Consider the following 19,902-nt stretch of genomic DNA (forward strand, 5'->3'; position numbering starts at 1 on the left):
AGGTATAACTCCCAGTGCAATCCCTCCCCCCTCCCCCCTTCCCATAATAGGCCCCAGTGTGTGATGTTCCCCTTCCCGAGTCCAAGTGATCTCATTGTTCGGTTCCCACCTATGAGTGAGAACATGCGGTGTTTGGTTTTCTGTTCTTGCAATAGTTTGCTGAGAATGATGGTTTCCAGCTGCATCCATGTCCCTACAAAGGACAGGAACTCATCCTTTTTTATGGCTGCATAGTATTCCATGGTGTATATGTGCCACATTTTCTTAATCCAGTCTGTCACTGATGGACATTTGGGTTGATTCCAAGTCTTTGCTATTATGAATAGTGCTGCAATGAACATACATGTGCATGTGTCTTTATAGCAGCATGATTTATAATCCTTTGGGTATATACCCAGTAATGGGATGGCTGGGTCATATGGTACTTCTAGTTCTAGATCCTTGAGGAATCGCCATACTGTTTTCCATAATGGTTGAACTAGTTTACAATCCCACCAACAGTGTGAAAGTGTTCCTATTTCTCCACATCCTCTCCAGCACCTGTTGTTTCCTGACTTTTTATGATTGCCATTCTAACTGGTGTGAGATGAAAAAATGCTTGTCACCACTGGCCATCAGAGAAATGCAAATCAAAACCACAATGAGATACCATCTCACAAATGTTCTACAGTATTTCCCCCTTACTTATGGTTTCCCTGGTTTTAGTTACCCTCGGTCAACTGTGGTCTGAAAATATTAAATGGAATGTTCCAGAAATAAACTATACATAAATTTTAAATTGTGTGCTGTTCTGCGTAGTGTGATGAAGACTCATACCCTCCCGGGAGATCAATCATCTCTTTGTCTAGCGTCTATCCATGCTGTCGATGCTACCTGCCCTTTAGTTACTTAGTAGCTATCTCACTTATTGGATCTATTGTTAAGGTATTACAGTGCTGTGTCCAAGTGATCGTTATTTTAGATAGTGATGGCCCAAAGCACAAGAGTGTTGATGCTGGCAATTTGGGTTAAGCCGAAGAGAAGCAATATGGCTTCCTTTAAGTGAAAAGGTGAAAGTTCTCTACTTAGGAAAGTAAAAGGAAAGAAAAAAAAGGATGGAAAAAAATAAGGAAAGAAAAAAAAATCATATGCTGAGGTTAACATATCGTATGCTAAGAAATATGGTAAGAATGGATCTTCTATCCCTGCAATTGTAAAGAAGGAAAAATAAGTTCATGCATAGGATATATAGGGTTTAATACTATCCAGGACTGCAAGCATCCACTGGGGTCTTGGAACGTATGCCCACCAGATAAGTGGACTACTGTAATTAATTATAGCTGGTGCTGGTGTATATTATCCTGTATACCTGCCTTTTGAAACAAAAGAGAAAAAAAATCTGTTTATTCTTGGATTTAATTCTGGCGGTTGATTTTTTTAATGCAAATGCTTTAAAAATCATAGTAACTGAATACTTGAGGAAAATACACTCTATCTTATCTTTTGTGCTTTAGCACTATCATTAAATGTTGCTGGAGATATATGACATTTTGAACTCAATTCTTAGCAGGTAAACAAAAATGGATTTTCAATACTGTTATGAAAATTAGTATGATTTTTTAGATGGGTATTCACACCTCATCCTCATGAGTCACATGTGGCCTATGGTACTATTTAACATCCATCTTTTTTCCTATTTGTAAACTTCCCATATAGCTTTTCTGAATAATTATATTATAATTAATATAATTAAGTATATAATTAATATAAATATAATTAATATAATTAATAATTAATAATTATAAGAAATATTTATTGATAGTATGTTTTGCTTGAGGCAGTAGGCCAAAGACTTTACATCCTATATCTTTATTTATTTAATCATGACAATCCTGTAAGATAGGTGCTATTGTTATAGGCATAGGTCTCTGACTCCAGAGCCCTAGTTTTTAACACTAGGACTGCCTAGTTTTTAATTATTACACTAGGACTGCCTTTGTTCTAGGCGAACAAAGGATACATCAGTGTGCACATTTCCAAATGATTAATGTTAATGTTAATTCTTGTTTAGGTAGGGTGTAAAGAAGAACATACAGTTCTTGGGAGCCTTCTTCCCTACAAAATTCTCTACAGGGGTCTTAAACGTCAGAATTTGAAAGGAGATAAACTAATATCAAACGTGTTTAAAGATGGTCTCTCTTAAAACAATATTTATTTACTATGTTTACATATGTTTCTTATTAGTGTACTGATATGGTCTCACTCTGTGTCCCCACCTAAATCTCATCTTGAATTGTAGTTCCCATAATCCCCACTTGTCATGGGAGGGACCCAGTGGGAGGTAATTGAATCATGGGGGTGGTCACCCCCTTGCTGTTCTCGTGATAGTGAGTGAGTTCTCATGAGGTCTGATGGTTTTATAAGGGGCTTTTCCACATTTGTTTGGAACTTTTCTGTCCTGCTGCCATGTGGAGAAGGACATGTTTGCTTCGCCTTCAGTTGTGATTGTAAGTTTTCTGATACCTTCCCAGCCATGCAGAACTGTGGGTCATTTAAACCTCTTTTCTTTATAAATTACCCATTCTCAGGTATTTCTTCACAGCAGCATGAGAATGGACTAATATATGTATCTTCAAAGGTAGCTGATTGATGACTGTTCTCTGCTAGTTATCAAGGTCACATGTATACTATTTGCTAGGGTAAGCCATGTATTCTATAGGCCCCTATGATTGTTGTCATTAGCTGTTCTTAATCATGATTGCTGTTTCAAAGAAGAGAAATCCATTAATACGATTTTTTCTTTGAACATTATCACTCAGGTCTATATATCACCAGTGTCTTACAAATGCTTTATTTTTTATGTTTTGAGACAAAGTCTTGCTCTGTAGCCCAGGCTGGAGTGCAGTGGCGCAGTCTCGGCTCACTGCAGCCTCTGCCTCCTGGGTTCGAGTGATTCTCCTGCCTCAGCCTCCAGAGTAGCTGGGATTACAGGCACATGCCACCAGGCCTGGCTAGTTTTTTTTTTTTTTTTTTTTTTTTTTTTTTTTTTTTTTTTGTATTTTTAGTAGAGACAGGGTTTCACCATGTTGGCCAGGCTGGTCTCGAACTCCTGACCACGGGTGATCCACCCACCTTGGGCTCCCAAAGTGCTGGGATTACAGGTGTGAGCCACCGCGCCTGGCCTCAAATGGGTTTATTTTTAACATATGTGATAACATAGCCCAGTGGGTATTCTAAAACGTAGTTTAAATGCTGTGAAAATGATAATTAGTCACTGGCAAATAGATAATATTCTTAGAGAACAAACTAAAATTCACACTTTTTTGTAGTCATTGTTTCTGTAAAATTTTTAATAATTAGGCAATATATTAGAGAGATTGTTTTCACTGTTGTATTTCAAAAGTAGTATTTCAAATCATTGCATAAAGTAACTGAAGAACAATTTAAATACCACTTTAAAAATTTTTCCCATTTTATCCATTTCTATACATTTAGATTATCTTGACAACGGTATTCATGGTTTTAAAAAAGGAAAAGCTAATGGAAAAAGTTGAATATAGAAATTATGTGGGAAGCAAAGAAATCTTCCTTTTTGTTCATACTTTTCACATAAAAGGGATCTAGCAAGTAAAAAGGGCATTTGGTGTTTGGTTTTGTTTTGTTTTTTTAGCCCTAGGAGATAAAATACAAAACTCATTGGCGAGGTTTTAGATTAAATAAAAGACAGTATTTACATACTTTGTGTCGCCCACTCAAAAATGGGTATTTTGTTTTGATTTTGCTTTAGTTAAGGAAAGAGAGATTACTGTGAAAAAAAAAATGTATGGTGGAGAAAAAATTTTGCAAAGGAAATCTTTCTTAACTTGCGGTGTGACTGTGCACGGCAGTTTGAGCAGCACAACATGTAATTTTATTCTAGTAAACGTATCTCTTACCTACTTGTAGCTGTTTTAACTCACAAACGCCTGTCAGAAACTGAGTTCTTCCTTAATTTTCAGTGATAGGTGTCTCTGCGTTGAAGAAAATGGTTCCTATTTCTTTCTGCAATTGTGCAAAGATGAGGCTGCTATAGCACTTGGGCTTTCATATTGCAGGGGAACCTAAATAGTGGCAATATATTTGAAAGGTGGAAAGAGAGGAATATTTATAGATCTCTTCCAAAGCCCTTTTCCTAGCCCTTTTGATAATTAAAAAGAGCAAAGATCTAAGAATCTAAATGCTATGTGAATGCCTTGTGCTCTTCTATTTTTCAGAGGCGCTACCAACAACCATTTTCACTGACTTGTGTCTGAAGTAAAAGAACAGCTACATAAAGAACAAGTAATATGATATTCATATTAGCTTTTATCCCCCTGATTTGTGTACTCTCTAGAGACACAATTTGTATGCCTTTGAAGGGAAGCATTTTAGGATGATATTTCCCAAAGGCTTAGCTTAAAAAAAAAAAAAAGACAAAACAGACTTCTATGATTAGCAGAGGAATTGGTGGAAGAAGAGATTGGGAGGTCTAGTGGTCATTAGGGCTCCACAAATACTCCAGGTCTTCACCTTCCAGACATATAAGAGGATTTCACCTTTCTGCCCCCTCTGATTACATGACTTGCTTTGACCAAGGCAAATGTGAATAAAATTGGCATGTGCCATATCTAGGTGGAAACATTTAATATTCAATGAGATGCACTGAAAGGAGCTCTTTCTTTCTGTCTCTCTCTCTCTTTATTTTTTTATTTATTGAGACAGAGTCTCACTCTGTTGCCCAGGCTGTAGTACAGTGGCACAGTCTTGGCTCACTGCAACCTCTGCCTCCCAGGTTCAAGAGATCCTTCTGCCTCAGCCTCCTGAGTAGCTGGGATTACAGGCACGCACCACCATGCCTGGCTAATTTTTGTATTTTTAGTAGAGATGGGGTTTCACCATGTCGGTCAGACTGGTCTTGAACCCCTGACTTCGTGATCTGCCCGCCTCGGTCTCCCAAAGTTCTGGGATTACAGGCGTGAGCCACTACTCTCAGCCAAAAGGAGCTCTTTTCTCAGTTGCAATTGTGGAAGCTGTGTCTAGCTGGAGCCCTTGTCATTTGGATTCCCTGAATGACCAGGATAAAGCAAGCATTCTTGATAACACTGTAGACTTGTAGTTTGAGTGAGAGATAATCCACTGAGATTTAAGGACTGTTTGATACTGCAGCATAAAATAACCCATTCTGATGTTTACAGAATGTCATCCCTAGAAATGGGGTGCTGCCATAACGGAAAGCTGAAATTTGAGTATTAAGGGCTGGGCAGCAAATGGCAAGGAAATTGATTCTGGAAACTGGAAAGATGGTAATCTGAGCACTACTGAGTATTATAGTGGCAAGTATTATAGTATTTGAGTATTATAGTGGCAAAGCAGTTGGTAAAAACTGTGGTCTGTGATGACTTGGAAGCTCCAGGAGAAGTTGGAAAGCGAAATATTCCTAGCGTATTGCTGTGTGTATCTGTGCACAGCAGCTGTGTGCTCTGTTCCATCCTGGTTCATAGGATTAAAGTTTATGTTTTCTCTTTTGGATGTGCAATGTTGTATATTTTTAAAAGTACTTTCTCTACCAGTGTAATGGTTTGGATGGGGTATCTCTTAATCATAATTATCTTAATTCTTAACTGGGAAACAAATGTAGCAGGTGATATTTTTGCTGCTTTGAATATCATAGTTATTAAAGTCTAACAAAAAGGAACTTAGTTGTTTACCTCTGACCAGAGAAGAGTTAATCAACAAATGATTATTATCCTAATATACATTAAATATGGTATGGAGAGTAACATAACAATCACAAAAATATAGTAAGGTAATAGAGACCTAAGAATCAGGGGAAATGACAGGCAGAAAAGTTTTGTAATAGTATTAGTAACTAGTAGTTTGATGTCCCCTACAGAGCAACTCATTTACCATTATTAAGTGAAAGTGAATTATTATTTGCTTTTTGAGCCATGGTTCAAAACTAAGGGAGTGGAGAGTGCAGGGGAGGGTTCCTCTGAGACAAGTTGAGACCTGAGACAGACCCCATCAATGAGCATTCTCTTTCTGGGATTAGACTGCTGCCATTGCCCAGATCCAGCGCGAATTCCCCTCAGCAGTGCTGGTTACGTGGTGCCAGCTCTTGTTTTCAGAATATCTTTTTTCTTCATTTCCCCTGCTGTCCAGAGCTCCCTTTGTGAATGCCTTCTTTCTTTAGAATAAGGGATAAATGCATTAAGTGTATTGAAGGTTGAAATGCTTTGATGTTTGTTTTTGCACCAAGGAAGTTTTCTGACAAACTAGAGGTAGAATCTATAGGCAGGTGTCATGGGTCAGATGAGTCAATCTCTGAGTTAGTTCTCACAAAAGTTAAATAAAACCTGTCTATAATGGCTGGGCATATGAGTGACTCATATTCCAGAAACCAAAGAGGAACCAATGTCTCTATGTGTAAGCTGGACAAAGCTTTGCTATTAAGTCAGAGAAAAACACATGCTTACCTTATTTATATATTTGTTCATATTTATATCTTTCACTTGTGTTAGGCCTTCTGGGAATGCAACAGTGAACAAGAAACATACACCCTGATGAACAGAGATGCAACAATTGTTTAAAAATATTAGCAAACCAGACTGGGCACAGTGGCCCATGCCTGTAATCCCAGCACTTTGGGAGGGCAAGGTGGGCAAATCCCTTGAGTTCAAGACTAGACTGACCAACATGGTGAAACCCCATCTCTACTAAAAATACAAAAATTGGCTGGGCGTGGTGGCACATGCCTGCAATCCCATCTACTCGGGAGGCTGAGGCAGGATAATCACTTGAAGCTGGGAGGTGGAGGTTGCAGTGAGCCAAGATTGCACCACTTCACTCCAGCCTGGGCGACAGAGTAAGGCTCCATCAAAATAATAAAATAAAATAAAATAAAATAAGCAAACCAAATTCAATAGCACATTAAAAAGATCATGTACCATGACCAAGTGGGATTTATCTCTGGGATACAAGGGTGATTCAACATATGTAAATCAACCAATGTAATCATATATTACAGTAACAGAATGAAGAGTAAAAACCACAGTTATCCCAATAGTACAGAAAAAGCATTTGACAAAAGTCAACATCTTTTCATGATAAAAACTCTACAAACTTGGTATGGAAGGAATGTACCTCAACACGATAAAGGTCATACATGAAAAGCCCACAGCTAACATCATACTCAGTGGTAAAAAACTGAAAGCTTCTCCTCTCAACATGCCAAGGATGCTCACTCTCCCCACTTCTTTTCAACATAGCACAAGAAGTCTTAGAGCAATTAGGCAAGAAAAGAGAAACAAACAAGTCCAAATTGTTGCACCCAGACATAGGAAGACATTTAACCTATCAGACATAGGAGACGTATTACCTATCAGTCATTACCTCTCTATTGAAATATCCTTATAATTCTATTCTAGAGCAGCTATCATTGAGTGCTTCATGTATTCCTGGTACTAGGCTTTTCACAATCATTGTTTCTTTTAATCCACACTGCCCCTCTACATGGTAATTATCATTATTAGCTGTATTTTAAAGACAAAAACTTGCTGTTTAAGTTGCATAGCTAGTGAACCTGGGATTCCAGTTTGGGCAGAGCCTGCACAGTACTGCACTGAATGGCTACAGTTATTCTAAGATTTTAAGATATTTAACATATTTAAAAATGATTAATCCTATTTTCAACAAATGTATTTACTATAACCCTTTCTTTCTCCTTGCAAATGAATTTGGGTTATGTAAAGAAAGACGAAATATCCAGGAAACCATTGGAGTTTATCTACTTATGTTCTATTACCCTTTTGTTATTGACAAAGAAATTGAAACAAAAATAAGTTATTTGTCTAAGATCACAAAATTGATGTTCCTGTGGCAGTAAGCACCCAGGGCTACTGATTCCTGGTCTAGTAGACTTCGGACTGTTTCACATTACCTCCCATATTCTTTGTTGTTGTTGTTTTGTATGAAAGCATCAAGAAAATTGAAACTAAAAGAATTTGTGGATGATTAGATATATTGAGATAACAATTCTTGTAAGTCAGTAGTAACAATCAGAACATTCTGTGTAGTTTAACTTGATATAATTGTATATCATTTTCTTTCAATTATGGAGATTAAGCAAGAAAAAGATGTACAATGTATAGTTTAATTTGCCAATAAAACATGCTGTATTACCAGAAACTTCACTTAAGTTCACATATAAAAAGCCAATTGCTGTTATTTTTATATTGTTTATCTTCAGGGTTTTCAAGGGCTTAATTTTTTTAAAACACATTTGCAAGGTTGAAATTAAATATTACAGTTGATGTCCTAAATGTTGGCTATATTAAGCACAACAAAAGCCCAGCATTTTATTGGAGGACACTAGAAGTAATAAGATACTATACATTATAGCTACTCAAATAATAACTCTACTCCTTGGAAAATAATGAGTTCAGTGTTCCTGCTAAAAGTATCTACTAGGGAGATAACATTCCAGCATTGATTGCAAGAATGGTTGGTATCTAAAGTTCTTTGTATTCTAAAATAATATAATCCTGGGTAGACTATTTCCTTGTCTAAGGTCATCTGTGTGTTTGGACAAATATGAAGTATTTGGTATAATGATTAAAACAACTCGAAGTAACATCCTAAGAAAATGTTAAATTAGTTTTAGCATGCTCATTCCATAGAACACAATCTAGCCACTGTCTTTCCACTATCTTTGGAAAGATATTTAATGACATGGGAGGTGGAGAAATAAAAAGATACTAATTTAGGTACCTTTAGAAAACAGTGTGCTGACTGGGAATTTTAAGAATTAATATGAAGGGAACTAGACATGCATAACTGTATTCTAGTTGGTAGAGTTATTTCTCATGGGGTTTTCAGTTAACAATTCTGAACTTGCTTTACATGTTTGCTGGAATTGATTGATGAGTAAATGAATGGTAGATGACAGAATCCAGATTTCTCACTGTCAAAGAGTGAAGTTACAGATAAGCAAGGGGTTGGGGACAGGCTATAATGAACAATATGGTACTGGATTAGAGTCAGAGACATCAGTATGAATTCATGTTTATCTTAATACATAGAAAGATGGATAGTTACAAGGATAATTTTAGCTATGTTTGTATATAGCTCACTCTATCTGCTGGGAGAGCTTAGATAGAATGATACCTCAGTGGTAATGAGCACACCCACTGCCCAGATTTTGGTTTCTAACATCATTCTCCAATAAAAGGAACTAGGGCTCCTTGGAGAAATGACTGATTCTAAATCTGGGGTAGAGAATATAGAAGATGATCCTGAAGCATCATGTCATGCCAGAAAGTAAGGAAGGGTTCATAAAACAGAATGATGGAGCATTTCAAAGGGACGCAAGAGTCAACCCAAAAGAGGCCTCAATGGCCAAAGCTAGAGAAATTTGGTCAACAAAATGAATTACATAGTATTAGATTATAACCCAAACTATCAAGTACTCATGAATTCATACTTAGATAAAAATGATTAACTAAATAAGTAAATTGGAAAGAAGAGACAAATCTCCTGTACAGAAGAATTTACATAATTTATGTAGATATTCCTGTCCTGAAGATGGTGAAGCTTAACTCCCCACTCCTTGAGTATGAGCTGAACTTTGTAACTTGCTTCCAAAGAATAGACTATGGAAAGTGGTGGAAAGTAGCTTTACAGTAGAGAAATCTGACAAATATTACCTTGACCTTGTGATGAAACTTAAAGTTGTCAGTGATAAGTCATGTTGATAGAATGTAGGTTAAGACCCTGTACATCTGTACCATAAAAATGCTGTACCTTTATAAATATTTTGTATCTATTTGGGCCCAATTTTTAAAATACTATATCCTAGTTAGAGTAGAAAGAGAAAAGAGAAGGCCATCTAAGGGGCCTTCTCCCAAATTATTAATTAATGTTCAGTTGTTTATAGCAGAAGATTTTGTTGTTGCCTACTTATGCATAAACCTCAAGGCTGTAGCAACCACTCTCTTAACATAGCCAGTGTGTTTGCCCTAGCATAAGCTTCTAACTAAGTACTATTTCTTTACTGATATTATTCAGTACAGTGATATATCAAATATGCAAAAAGTTAGAATATATTTGTGATCGATAGCTGATCATGTCTTCCTCATGAGCATCCACCTAACTGCTATAATGTGGGATATGGGGGTTCATCACAAAATTTTAAATTAGTAATTAATGATATCTGCAAGACTTTTAGTCTAAATGGTATCTTTCAGAGAACTCAGTCTTATTTGGTTAAGTCTATTTTGGATAAATGTTTAGTTTTTCAGTTCTCCTTTTTTTTTTCTTTTCTTTTTTTTTTTTTTTTTTTTTTTTTTTTTTTGAGACAGATTCTCACTCTGTCAACCAGGTTGGAGTGCAGTGGCACGATCTCAGCTCACTGCAACCTCCATCTCCCAGGGTCAAGCAATTCTCCTGCCTCAGCCTCTGGAGTAGCTGGGATTACAGGCATGAGCCACCACACCCAGCTAGTTTTTGTGTTTTTCGTAGGGATGGGATTTCACCACGTTGGCCAGGCTGGTCTCGAACTCCTGACCTCAGGTAATCCGCCTGCCTCAGCCTCCCAAAGTGCTGGGATTACAGACACGAGCCACCATGCCTGGCTGATCTCCCTCTTTCATTCCATCTTCTTGACCTCTTTACCTTACTTTATGATGATGGAGGAGGGGAAGTCTGTGTATCTTTGATGATCTCAACTGTTCATTTAGCCTTACGCATGGACGAGATGGTTGAAGTCCAGCTTCCTGTTTGATCTTTTAATTCCTAGCCTTGTGTCTCTGGTCGTGAATTCCACTCACCTCCTCCTCCCTTAAGGTCCCCACAGTCCAGGGACTTAGTCTTGGACTGTTGGGACCTAAAGGGTCTTTGAGTCCAGGCCTCTGCATTCTTCTCATCACCTTTGCATCCACTTAGTGAATGCAGGAACTTCTGGGTCATCTGCAGGACTTTGCAACATTGGCAGAGAGAAAAGGAAGGCATCTAGAGCTTTCTCAGTCTTCTGTGCCTACCTATATCCATTTACAAATGCCCTAGACTGTGATAATCATTCTTTTGTAGGAAAGACCTGCCATCTCCCATGGGCTACAGTCAGAGAATCCCTGATGCCCTGAGTGACTTCATGTGAATCTTGTCATTTCTGCACGTTACCACTCCCTCCTTAAAGTAGATGCTGGTGGTATAGGGGAATAAGATCCTTGCTGTCTGGCTTTCTCATTCTTCTATCCTTCTTTTGCTGCCCCTAGGTGGAAGGGAATATTTCCTTCATTTTCATGGGAAGGAGTTTCTTTTACATTGTGTCCATCCTGCATATTCTCTCCACCTCTGTGGTCAGGTCAGTTAGGCCTCTTGATATAGTAGCTCTGAGATGTTAGAAATGAGGAACTACCGAGGAATAATGTATTGGCTTAATAGCTCCAAAACAGAATCCCCATTGCATCTCTGCCCTGGTCTTGAATGCAAGTAGTGCTATAATGCCACAAACTAGGCTTTCTAGCAATATAAATCTTTCCAGAATGCTACATTCTCTAAATCACATGTTTTGGTGGTTGTAGATCCAGGAAGGTGTTGAAACTATTTAGTAGTAAGTGTGAACCTTGATAAAAAGTCATAAACCAAGAATTCAAAAACTTTTTCTTTTTTTTAGTGCTAGTCTTCTTCTTTAAACTTTTAGTTTAAGTTCAGGGGTACAAGTGCAGGTTTGTTACATAGGTAAACTTGTGTCATGGGGGTTTGTTGTACAGATTATTTCAATCACCCAGTATTAAGCCTAGTATCCATTAGCTACTTTTCCTGATCACTCCCTCCTCCTACCCTCCACCCTGCAAAATGCCCCAGTGTGTGAACACATAGACACATAGTAGGGAAAGGTTGTTTTTTCTTTTTTTTTTTTTTTGAGACGGAGTCTTACTCTGTCGCCCAGGCTGGAGTGCAGTGACCAGATCTCAGCTCACTGCAAGCTCCGCCTCCCAGGTTTACACCATTCTCCTGCCTCAGCCTCCCGAATAGCTGGGACTACAGGTGCCCGCCACCTCGTCTGGCTAGTTTTTTGTATTTTTTAGTAGAGACGGGGTTTCACCGTGTTAGCCAGGATGGTCTCGATCACCTGACCTCGTGATCCGCCCGTCTCGGCCTCCCAAAGTGCCGGGATTACAGGCTTGAGCCACGGTGCCCGGCCGGGAAATTTTTTTTTTTTTTTTTTTTAACCTTTCTTTACAGTCCTCAGTTCTTGGGCCATTCCATATGAATTTCTTTACACAAAGTTCTCCTTTTTCAGCATTATCATTCCAGTGTTTCTGTAGATGACTTAAAGCTTTTGATTGTGTTAAAGTCCCCTCAACCCCCATACCAGACCTTCTCCCTTCATGGTGGCTTCAACCTAGATCATCATTTGGAACTAGATCCTTCAGTTTGTATGAATGTTTAATGGAGTCTCTTTCTTACCCACAAAGTAGAAATTAAATTATTTTATACATATGATTTCAAAACAAAGGCTATTAAAAATATTCTGCTTTTCTCCAAATTGGCACTTCCATTGCTCCTAAGAATAGACTGCTCACATTTTAAACCAAAGCACCCTCTTCTTTATAAACTATGAGGTTTTCCAAGTTTTAGGGTCCTGTTTCCTGCTATTCAGATTGGAGTTTCACCTCAGTTAACTAACTCAGCCAACTAGAGTTTATACAGGCTGACTTGTGAGGTCCTAAAGCAAACCAAAGCAAAAACAGAAATTCAGGTCAATGATAAGCAAAAATACCAAAGCTGCCAAGATAAGCTTCTGAAAAGTATAATTGTTTGCCTCATTCCGCCAGTTGGCTTGGCCCTTCCGGAAGATAAAGAATTTCTGGGATGTGATCCATCATCCTGGCTGTCAATCTACTGCTCTTCCATATTTTATTAACTCTGTGTGGGCTTTTACTGTACTCTTCTTTTTTGGTAAACATTCTTCCCTACCATGTCCTAGCCCTTATAGCTTCCCTTCTAATGTGAAGAAAAGACCTTCAGCTTCATTCTCATTCCATAATTACCTGTCTCTGCCTTGATTCTCTTACACACACCCACACCCACACATGCACAAGCTCGTATATGCACACAAGCATGCACACACAAACATATATTGGATTGATTATAAGCCTTGGTTCACAACAGTTTTAGTATTAGCCCATGCAAGACCATCTTTTATCTATATCTTTGTATCAATATTAGTCTTTAGAGATTGTATTTGTTAATCTGCCCAAGAACCCAAATATATATAAGTACTTTAAATTAGACCTTTTTGTCCCATCTATACTTAATCTACAGATTCATTGATGACTCTTCTCTACATCCTTCATCTGTGCCAACTCGAGCGCAAAGGGGAACCAGGGATGAGTAATGATTTTTTTTTTTTTTAGCTTTGCTCTGCTTTCTTCTTCTTCTTCTTCTTCTTCTTCTTCTTCTTCTTCTTCTTCTTCTTCTTCTTCTTCTTCTTCTTCTTCTTCTTCTTCTTCTTCCTTCTTCTTCCTTCTTCTTCCTTCTTCTTCCTTCTTCTTCCTTCTTCTTTCTTCTTCTTCTTTTCTTCTTCTTCTTCCTTCTTTCTTCTTTCTTCTTCCTTCTTCTTCTTCTTCTTCTTCTTCTTCTTCTTCTTCTTCTTCTTCCTTTCTATCTTCTTCTTTCTTCTCCTTCTTCTTCTTCTTTTCTTCTTCTTCTCCTTCTCCTTCTTCTCCTTCTTCTTTTCTTCTTCTTGTTCTCTCCTCCTCCTCCTCCTTCTTCTCCTCCTCCTTCTTCATGTTAATATAAAAGGAAATTACCTTTGACAAAATGCCAAGTATTAGAAAGCATATGAAGCAGGATGTGAAAGTCACTGGGAACCTCTTTTTTGTCTCTGAAACTCTATCACCATGTAAGTGTGGTCCCCCAGTTGCTTGATCTATAAAGCAGGTCTTGCTTTTGAATACCCTTTTAGTAAATAAACTACCTCAGAGGCAATGAGATTTGCTGTAATAAATCAGTGAGTGCAGCTGTCATTGTAGAGTAAACTGGTAATTTAAAAAATTCACAGTAGTTTTGCTCTCCCCAAGCCCATTCATTTCAGTCTTCCTCAGCCCTCCTCCCAAACTCCCCAAAGCTGTGTCCGGAGAGCTTGGGGTAGACAGACCACAAGAACTCCAGGCTTCTATGCAGCATCTGCCCTTTTCCCCTTCCATAAGGAATGAGAATGCTGAGCTCAGTGCCCATAGATGTGCATGATTTATTCATACTTGCTCTCTTGATGAGAATCACTGAATGCTGCATTTTCTTGCTATAGTATTTTTATGTGTCTTCATGTTAGAGTGGCAATTTGGGGTAAAGAAAGGAACAAAGACTATATGTCAAAGAAAAATACTTAGTATACTTTATTCAGTTGAGAAAGAACATACAACTTTTAGGTTTCCCCTCACACTTCTAAAATATAGTTGGCTGGGATTCTCTTGTAATATACCATGAAGTAACATAGTGCTTAATGAAATGAAATTTGAGTATCACAGAGAGGAAATGATGAGCCAAAAAACTGCCATGAAACTACATTAAAATGTACTTGGCGTACATCTGAATTACCCCAGTTGCATTGCAAAAATAGTGCAGTGATACAGTTTCTGGAATTAAAAGAACAACATGTTGCCAAGGTTGAAACTATCAAAGGCAATTTAGTATGTTTTTTTCACTATGAATAAATGAACGGATTTTTTTTCCTTTTAGCATAAGATGATTACATATAGAATCACATAATCTGAATTCTAATTTTACACCTACATTATATGAGATACTTTTATCATTTTTTCTATTAGGCAATTTTAGTATATAAGCATCTTAATCAGTGACTTTACCACAGTATATCTTTTTAATGTAAAATATGCCAACTGCAGGTCTCTGAGGTTAATGAATCGGACACTTAGTGTCATTGCTTCTTATAAATCCGTCCTCACTGTAGCAGATTCCAGTTAAGCTGCCCATGATTTTCTGCACTACAGAAGTATTATTTAACAAATTTGTGTCCACAGTTGATTAAAGTTACTGGACTGGGTTTGGAGAAGGAAGAAGGGTACTAAAATCTCTGAGACTCTCTACTAAGGCTGGTGCCTTAAATATATACTCACACTTAACTTGTAACAGCCCTGTGAGATAGATGTTACATCACTGTTGTATGAGGAAGAAACTCAATTTATCTAACATCACAAAAACAGTTTTAAACGCCCATACACATATTCATTTCACCCCATCATGCAGCTTACAGACTCTACATTTATGTGGCACTCTAACTGTTTAATAAAATAAATAGAAAAAATTAATACAACTCCTGAGGAAAGCATTTTCTCCCTTTGGGGGAACCACCATGATTTCTTAGAGAACCAGGCAGAATTACTACCACTATTTATTTAGAAATTTTTCTTCTTGCACCTGTTTCACAATCTGTTCAGGTCCCATGGCCATCTTTTCCATGTAAGTGGTTATTGACTGAGAAGTCATCTCTCTGGATAAGAATGGGATCACTGGGGCAGAGATAAAGGTCACCAGAAATGCCCTTGAAATAGCATGGTAATAGAATTAATTATTTCTTTCTAAATAAGGTTTAATAACCATTAGACCTCTGGGTTCAGTATCATAGATTCTCATCTATCCTGAAGTAGGGAGAGTTTACTTCATTTATATCCCAATAAACTACATATATATTTTGTGTGTGTGTGTGTGTGTGTGTGTGTGTGTGTGTGTGTGTGTGTACGTATATAATATACATGTTGTTATGGGCTGAATGTATATCCTCCAGATTCACATGTTGAAGTCTTAATGCCTCAGAAGGTAACTGTATTTGGAGATTGGGACTTCAAAGAGGTATTAAGGTAAAATGAAGCCATTAGAGTGGGCCGTAGTCTGATATGACTGGTGTCCTTGTAAGAAGAGGAAATTAGGACACAGACACACAGAGAGTGTAGATTATGTGAAGACACAGGGCAAAGACAGCCATCCACAAGCCAAAGAGAGAGGCCGCAGAAGAAGCCAGCCCTGCCAACACCTTGATTTGACTCTTCTAGCCCCTGAAATGGAGAGAAAATAAATGTGTGTTGTTTAGGCACCTAGTCTGTGGTACTTTATTATAGCAGCCCTAGCAAGCTCATACACATGTGTAATGTAAATACAATTAAAATTTGGCCCAATTAATCCCAATCCCCAAAGCAACTAATTTTTTTTAAAATAGTCAAGAAATATGAACACAACTTCTTATCATGGATTTTTACAAAGGCAATTTCTAGGGCCTACATGCCTTTGGCTCAAGACATGGCTCAGGATTGGACTTGCTATGCTCTAATTCCCACATACTCAATATTTGCATTACAGGGTCATAGCAGTAACTTGATTTGCAAACACATGACCCTAGAAACTTTATTATTTGCAGTCACGAAAGAAAAGATTCACCGAGCACTTTGGGAAGCTAAGGCAGGCAGATTGCTTGAGCTCAGGAGTTTGAGACCAGCCTGGACAACATGGCGAAACCCCATCTCTACAGAAATTAGCCGGGCACGGTGGCATGTACCTGTAGTACATGGGAGGCTGAGGTGAGGGGATCACTTGAGCCTTGGAGGTTGAGGCTGAAATCATGCCACTGCACTGCAGCTTAGGTGATGCAGAGACCCTGTCCCAAAAAAGACTTAGTCATATGTAATCTATTACACTTACAAAAGAAAATGAATTACTTTATTTTGCTTGCAAGTTGAAACAAAATGGGTTTTGGGGTTGGCTAGACGGCTCTTTCTGCCTAATCGTGTGGTAAGGCAGAAAAAAACTTTACTGAAAAGAAATCTCATACTTCTATATTTGAACAATAATCCTATTTTATATATATCGCATTTTCATAGTGCTTTACAATGTAGAAAGGTCCTTTTTGAGCATTGTCTCTGCTTCTGTGAAAGACTTCCCAGGCTCCTCCAATAGACTCAGCACCATTTGATTTCAAGTCCCTGTCTTATAGCTTTCATGGCACTGGAGTTGTTTATTTCACATGTTGATCTCCTCAAGGGCAGTGACTAAGCCTGTTCAGATTTCTGTTCCCAAGGCCCAGGATAGATTCTGCCACACAGCATGTGTCTAGTAAATGTTTGTGGATCATCTTGTGCCTTTCCAGAACTACTATTTTTATAGCTGAAGAACATGAGATCCAGAAGGTTTAATTGACAAGACGACTTAGAGAGAAATACAAAACCCAGAGGTTAAGGGTAGGGTGGGTTTGGGAGGGAGGGAGTGATAGGGGAGAGTCGGCAGCAGTCAGAGGTTAGATCATCTCAGGTGAAGAAATTTTGTTCTAAGAGAGATAGGAAGTCATGGACAGTTTTAAATAGAAGCACAATATGATTTCATTTACATTTTTAAAGATTGTTCTGGCTGCTGAAGGAAGCAAGGAGACCAATTAGGAAAGAGGACATTGCAATCACCCCTGAGAGAGATCACGGTGAGTTGAACTCTAAAGGAAACAGAAGAGATGAAAAAAAGTAGGTAGATTCTAGAAATGTTTTGGAAAGAAAACTTTGCCGACATTTTATATATAAGCGGCCTATTTATTAATTTGACAAATCGTTTTTACCTGTTAGGTGTCAGTGATTATTTTAGATATCAAACATGTGAGAAGAAACAGATAAAGTACCTTCTGTCAGGACCTGCAGTTTACATTCTGGTAGAGTTACACAGACCTAAATAAATAAAAGATTACCAATCAATTAATCCCATAATGGCATATGTCATAAAGAAGATAAAGCAATGTGGTGATCTGAAGAGACCACTTCAAATTATGAGCCAGGAAAATTCCCATGGATACCTATCAGAGAACTGAATGACAGGAAGGAACGAACCATGTGAAGGTCGAGGACAAAGCATCCCACGTGCGGTATATAGTTAATACAAAGGCTCTGGGGTGGGGATATGCTTGCCATGTTACAAGAATAGAAAAAAAAGGCCATCCTGTCCTGTAGGAAGTGAAAAAGGTAGAGGGTAGCTTGAGATATGGTCAGTCCAAGAAGTAGTGGGTAAGATGAGCCTGTGGGCCACACACAAGGTGTAGCAGAAAGCCACTGTGAAATTTTAGGCAACTTTATAAAATGGTTGCTCTAGTTGCTGTATAGAGAGTGGATTATAGGAAGGCAGTACACTAAACAGTGATCTAGGCAAGATGTGGATGTTGGCTTGGATGAAAGTGGCAGTGGTACAGGTGGAGAGATGTACATAGATTCAGAACATGTCTTACAGGGAATAGAGACATGAGGAAAAATGGAAGGAGACTATCTCCAAAAATAACTTAACTTGTGGCCTTGAGCTTCTAGTAATCGTGCCATTTAGAGATGGAAAGATTGGTGGAGGAGCAGTTTGGGAGAAGAGAATCAAGATTTCTCTTTGGACAGATGCCCACTAGGCACCCAAGTTGTGATGCCAAATTCGCTGATTATCAGAGAAAGAAACAGGGAGAAACGTTTGAACTTCGAAGTTTCTGGTCCGAGCAATGAAATACTACATATTAAGTTGAGATGACTATTCAACATCACATTAGAGATATTAATGAAGTGTCCTAGCTCAGTTAAGACCATTTTACCTTAGAGTCACACCACTGTGACCTCCTGTTGGTTGAGATATGATCACAGTTCTTAGTATGTAGCTGCCAGAGAGAAACATGTGCTCATGGGGTCCAGGTAAATGTATCATGCTAGAGGAAAAAACACACAGCCCAGCTTATGTGCATTGCACAGGGATTTTGGAACAATTCACTTCTAGATTCTCTTTGCCCCATTTCTCACTTTTCTAGAAACCATCTTTTGACTTCCTCTAATCCCTGGAAGACTTTCCCTCTCATTTGCCTCCTTACTTTGTAAAGCTGGTAGAGACAATAGATATGCTTGTATTTCCACCAATTCCCCTGTTTAAGATATCTTTTGGGAACCATAATCTGTAGCATTTAACAAGTGTTAGCTTTAACTACACTGGAAGAAAATTTATTATAGATTACATGCATGGGCTTTGGGGGAAAATGTTTCTCTTTATTCCAATAATTTTAATATAGAACTTCATTAAACACACAAATCAATGGAAATATTTGCTTATAAAAATAACATAAAGCAAACTAACTTTGCATTTTAAAAATCCTCGTTTGTTCAGTTTTGTGAGCTCTGCATTCATATTTCTGATGTATATGCTAGTGGTGTGTTTTCCCACACATTATGTAAAAGCAATCTATTATCTTCATTTCAGATTCAGATTCCTGAGTCAAGCCCCTATTATGACCTGAATATAGTACTTTTTTTTTACTGCCTCGTTTAATTGGAGCATGAACTTTGAACTTTGTGAAATAATACTGTTTTCCCAGTTTTGTACATAAGGAAACAGGCTGAGAGTGGTCCGTGACTTGCTGAATATTATGTAGTCAGTCAGTAAAGGGGCTGACCCCTCGATATTTTCTATTTTCTGCTTTTGAATGGTGATCAAAGTAGGTTGGTTTAAAAATAGGTACCCAAAAGGGAACTCTATTTTCCACTCAATTCTGCTTTTCCCTCTTCCCCTCCACCTCTCTCTCTGAAATGGCAATGTCATTCACTTAACTTTGTTTTCCATTCTTCACCTCTACATCCAATCAGGTCCCGAAAATTCTTCCTTCCTTTCTTTTCATTACTGTGGAATCAGCTATTTGCTATCCTCCCTGCCATTTCCCTCGTTCAGATTCTCACCCTCTTTCTCCTGAAGAACATCAACAGCCAACTTAATTATCATCCCGCCTATATCCTTTCTTCCTCATAGTAAATGCTCTTCTGTTCTTCACTAAAAGACAGATCAAGATGTCTTAAACACACGTCTTATTTTGGTACTTCCCTGTTTATAATCATTCATTGG

General features: G+C 38.1%; 1 protein-coding gene across 7 annotated transcripts in view; it reads left to right on the plus strand.

Moving 5' to 3' along the window:
* TMEM117 (transmembrane protein 117) overlaps positions 1–19,902 on the plus strand; it is a 564,266-nt gene that overhangs the window by 367,903 nt on the left and 176,461 nt on the right.

Source organism: Macaca mulatta, chromosome 11 (genome assembly GCF_049350105.2).
Source record: "Macaca mulatta isolate MMU2019108-1 chromosome 11, T2T-MMU8v2.0, whole genome shotgun sequence".
In the NCBI taxonomy this organism is placed as follows: domain Eukaryota; kingdom Metazoa; phylum Chordata; class Mammalia; order Primates; family Cercopithecidae; genus Macaca; species Macaca mulatta.